Below are 5,233 nucleotides of genomic sequence, written 5' to 3'. Positions count from 1 at the left end.
AAGCCTTAATGCCCAAAGGGACAGAGAATCTGTGCTAGAGACAGAAAGACAAAAAGACAATCACCTAAACAAGGAAGGAACCAATAGGGAAAGGGAGAGGGAAGCATGAAGATAGGGCCAGTCTGACCTTCCAGCCCGTCACTCCCATCAGGTACCGGTGGCATTGGAGTGAGTCTTTAAATCGCATCATTGCCCATGACTGGGGACCGAGGGGTGGAATCAAATGGTTTTCCCGCTAAGAGATTTGATGAATCTCTTACTCCAATAATCTTAGGATCTTGAGATACACTGGAATATGCAGACTAGCAAGAAAATCATATTCATCAGCAAATATTTGAGTACTTACAATGTTATATAGGCTTTTATCAGGTAAATGTAGCCTATTGTTACAGGAATCAGGAGACTGGAGAGACTAATGGGTGGGACAGGAGGGCTTCATTAGGTAGCCATCGATTCATCAGATTAACATCCAAAGGCTGAGCCCCAAACAAAGACAGGGCTTGACTTTTATACACATTTCTGAAAGGGGGTTGGCTAGTTTGAATGGCATGGTGGGAATTTGATGGTGCAAAACTTGTGCAGCAGGCAAGCAGGCTTACAGAAGCAGAACAAAGGCAGTTAACTAAATTATGATGGGTCTCACAACCCAAGTAGAGCTTGTGACCTTGCAGCTGCACTGTAGGGAAAACAGGAACTTACAAAACTTGTAAAACCAGGTGTTTGTAGAAATAGTTATGAGAAAAGAATTCTGTTTTCTTATCCTCACTCTGGGGTGGGGGGTGTTGGAGAGTCTCTGGAGCTCATTCCTTTGGGCTCTGGCTTTTCAGATAGTGTTATCAAGGCTCTGCCAGGGCCCTGCCTATTGCTGGCCTTGGAGTGAGTCAGCCAAATATAGGAAAAGTTGTTTTTCTCTTGTTAACTTCTGCTTCACTGACATAGTCTTTGTCCTAAGGAACTCTGGTCACGAGATAAACATGTAAAATGACAACTTGGGCAGCATATATGAAAAACTGGGAGCAAATTCCTCCTAGAATTTAACATCAGAAAAAAAACAATATTCTGACTTCAAGGAGCTATGGCTTTTCTTTTATCAGACATTGCAAACTCTCTACATGCCTTGTATGTTCATCTTTTTGCCTTGGCCTCCAGAAATTGCTGGTAACTGCTTTATCCCAGCCTCTTGGTACAATGATTTTTTTTCTTCTTAAATTATTTCTGAGACCTCCCTTTTAAATTCTTTATTTAAAACTCTATTATTTTTGTTGTGAACTTGAAAGCCTCCCTCAAATCTTTTTTGGAAGTAAGCACCCTGTGAAAGGAAAATATCTTGGGCCGCCAAAATCACTAAGGAAAAACTCAAGCTGGAAACTGCTTAGGGCAAACCTGCCTCCCATTCTATTCAAAGTCATCCCTCTGCTCACTAAGATAGGTGCATATCTGATTGCCTCCTTTGGAAAGACTAATCAGAAACTCAAAAGAATGCCACCCTTTGTGTCTCACTTATCTGTGACCTGGAAACCCCTCCCCACTTCCAGTCTTCCTGCTTTGCTTCAAGTTGTCCCGCCTTCCCATACCGAACCAATGGACTTCTTACATATATTGATTGATGTCTCATGTCTCCCTAAAATGTGTAAAACCAAGCTGTCCCCCGACCACTTTGGGCACACGTCATCAGGACTTCCTGAGGCTGTGTCACAGACACGTGTCCTCAATCTTGGCAAAATAAGCTTTCTAAATTAACTGAGATTTGTCTCAGATTTTCTGGGTTTACACCATTATGAAAGATACATGGAAAATATGATAAGTACTACATGAATGTGCTTATAAGAAAAGAGGGAAAAACATTGGAGGCCAACATTTAGAATTTACAGAGAAAACAAACTGGCTTTGCAAGACAAAATAGGATTCAGATGCGCAAAGAAACTAATGAAGACTTTCCTCCCAAATTGAGGAAAATAGTGTTAGCAAAGCTGTCAAGGAGAACAAACCATCTTTAGAGCACTTTAGGGATTTGATAGATCTTGTTCTGGAGTAGTTTCCATTCACTCAACACACAAGCACTGCCTGAACATTTTACTGTGTATCAAGGACTATACTAGGTGTCAGGTGTGGGGTGTCACCCAGAACTGATAGAGGTTCAGCATGATCCCACAGCTGGGAAGTGCCCTTTTCCCCTGCCTTGGCCGCGGGGTAGCACTGAATGTGTCTCAGCCATTCTTTCAGGCATTCCTGGTGTTTTTTCACCTGAGCTGAACTTGACTATAATCTTCATGGCCAAGAATGTGACTTATTTTTTTTTCCTCTGCATCCTTCTTCCCTCCTTGCAGGCTCAGGGAGAAAGACTTGGTAGAATAGGTGACACTTACTTCAGTGACTTTTATTGCCCATCTCTTCACTCCTTCCTGGCCTCATCAGGGCCTGCTGTCCTCTCTTTCTCTCCATTATTTTCAGCTTTTCAGAGCCTTTCACTGTATGAAAACTGGTCTCAGGGGAAAACCAGTCTGTCATGAGTCACTTTCTCTTGAATATGAATGTAGGTCCCTGTGTTCTGTCTTCTGGAGGTCTTTGCACTTTAAGCCTCATTATGGAATGAAAGCCTGTGCTCACTGTGAGAAGATATCAGGCACAGACAAGTGGGGAATCAAAGTACCTTTCTTGCTGCTCCTGAAACCAGCACCTTCTCACTTAGTCAGTCCTGGTGAGGGTCCTTAGAGGCCCATGATTCATGAAAGTCTAGAGGCTTCATTGCTTTTTATCATGATATGGTGGTTTAAATCAGACAGTGGCTCTCTGTAAGCCACCTGTCAGCTTGGCCATCATACACTTTACTCCAAAGTTTAAAGCTTTATCATTTGCAGAGACAATCCTTGTTTCTTTATCTATATATGTCCATTATTTTAAGGAGCGATTCTCAACCTGGGCATTACTGATGTTTTGGGCCAGATAATTTTTTGTTATGGGGTGCCATCCAGTACATTGTAGGATGCTTAACAGCATCCCTGGCCTCCACTCCCGAGATACCAGGAGCACCACACACTGCCTCACTCCTCAAGTTGTGACAACCCAAAATGTCTCTAGCCATTGCCAAGTATCCCCTGGGAAACAAAATCACCTCTACTTGAGAACCACTATTCTGAGGGGTATTGGTTATTATGTATCATGCCATAAAAGAGAGACCTTATCTAATGTAACTCTATTCTTTTCAATGAAGAGGAACTAATAAATGTGTAATTAACATCATGGAACGTTTCATATAAATAATTTTATAAATCAGAATAAACATCCTTTTTTCAGACCTCATATCCTAATTTGGTTATTATATTAGGTTCATCTTTTGAAACAAAAACTGAAATTCTTCTAGTGTGGCTGATTTATTATACCAGAACTGTGGGTAGCAGAACCACCATTATCCACAAGATCATCCCAACCTTCTGCTTGGGCAGTGCCTGGTGGCCATCAGTGGGGGAGGAAAATGGCAGGGGAGGGTTCAGTTCTTGTGGACTTGGTGCTTATGTGATTTGACATGTCCTCTTTAAGGAAAAGACAAAATTATGAGGTGAACACATTGCTGGGACCCCTCTCAGGCCTTGGAAGTGTCCTGTGAGGACAAGTGATGAGCTATGAATTTAAGTTTCATTAGCTTCATGGCAAAGCCATCTTTGGGAAAGGTTTTGAGGAATGACAGGACAGCTTTGTCCGCAAGAATAGGAAACTAGGAACTTTGTTCTACCTATGACTGCTAGGAGCGAAGAGAAACTTCTCAAAGTGTTGACTAAAATTGAGAGCATGGATCAAAATGGAGTTGTTAAATCCAGGTGACCTGTACCTCTGTTAACAACTGCCCTCAAAAGTAAAAATTTCCATATCTTCAGCAACCCCAGGTCCACATCAGCAGCATCTTTATGGGTGAAACAAGGAGCAGGGTGAGTTCTAGCTTAGCAGGAGGCTCAGTAGGTAGTAGTAACTTATTGCACTTTGTAAATGAGATTGGTCAGTGCCCAAGTTATTGCTTCAGAAAGTGAATGAAACTCTTTTTCAGGTCACTCTAATGATATTTGAAGAGTTTATAATAGGAGTACATTGATTCAAACTTCTTTTTTGGAATACCTGAGCCTGAGATGAGACAACCTTGCATTAGAACAGGCCAGGTAGGAAATATTTACCCTCTCATTTTGGCAGGCAAGTAATTTAAGTACAGTCATGTGCTACATAATGACATTTCAGTCAATGAAGGCTGCACATAGGACTACAGAACTGTAAGATTATAGTGTTTTTACTGTATCTTTTCTGTGTTTAGATATGTTTAGGTGCACAAATACCATTGTGTTACCTGCTTACCATATCTGGTGCAGTAGCATGCTGTACAGAGTTGTAGCCTAGGAGCAATAGGCCAGGCCAGATAGCCTAGGTGGGCAGGCTATTCCATCTAGGTTTGTATAAGTACTGTAAGATGTTCCCATATAAGGAAATCTACTAATGATGCATTTCTCAGATGAATTCCCATCATTAGGTGATGTATGACTGTATGAACTTAAAAACATAAAATAATAAAGCTTTAGAAGTGAAAAAATACATTGGTTCAGTTGAAGTTGTCCCAAGTGGGACGACTGGAAGTGGGGCTTCCAGGTTATAGGTAGATTTTAAATTTTTCTCGTTGACAATTGGTTGAGTTTAAAGACCTTGGATCAATAGAAAGGAAATTTCTGGGTTAAGATAAAGTATTGTGGAGACCAAAGTGCTTATTTGCAGAGGAAGCCTTCAGGTAGTCCAGTTTAACTCATATAAATGTTTCTCTATAATTAGGTGTTTATTTTCTCCTCCCATAACTCTTTTCAAGGCTTTTTTTTTGTCTAATTTTTTTCTGGTTTGAATATAATATGCTCAGGTGTGAATTTTGGGATATTTATGTTGCTTGGCAAGTTCTGAGATTCCTGAATATGTGTTTTGGTGTCTCACTAATTTGGGGAAAATTATCAGTCCTTATTGCTTCAATTCTTTTTCCTGTTTCTTTCTGTTTTTTCTTTAGCTGTTACCATTATGTACATGCTACACTTTTTAAGCCCTTTCTTTTGTACCCTTGTATTCCCATTTTGTGCTTTTGTGGAAAAGCAATTTTTGTACCCTGTGTTTAGGTAGTGTGAAATACTTTCTCCATCCGGACGGGCTGAAGAACAACCTTTTGGAAGATGTTTGGGGTCTAGGAGTCACTCTTCTCACACATGAAATGGGGGTA

The sequence above is a fragment of the Colobus angolensis genome, unplaced genomic scaffold (assembly GCF_000951035.1).
Source record: "Colobus angolensis palliatus isolate OR3802 unplaced genomic scaffold, Cang.pa_1.0 Scaffold392, whole genome shotgun sequence".
NCBI classification, from domain to species: domain Eukaryota; kingdom Metazoa; phylum Chordata; class Mammalia; order Primates; family Cercopithecidae; genus Colobus; species Colobus angolensis.
The sequence above is the reverse complement of the archived record's forward strand: the minus strand, read 5'-3'. Positions refer to the sequence as shown.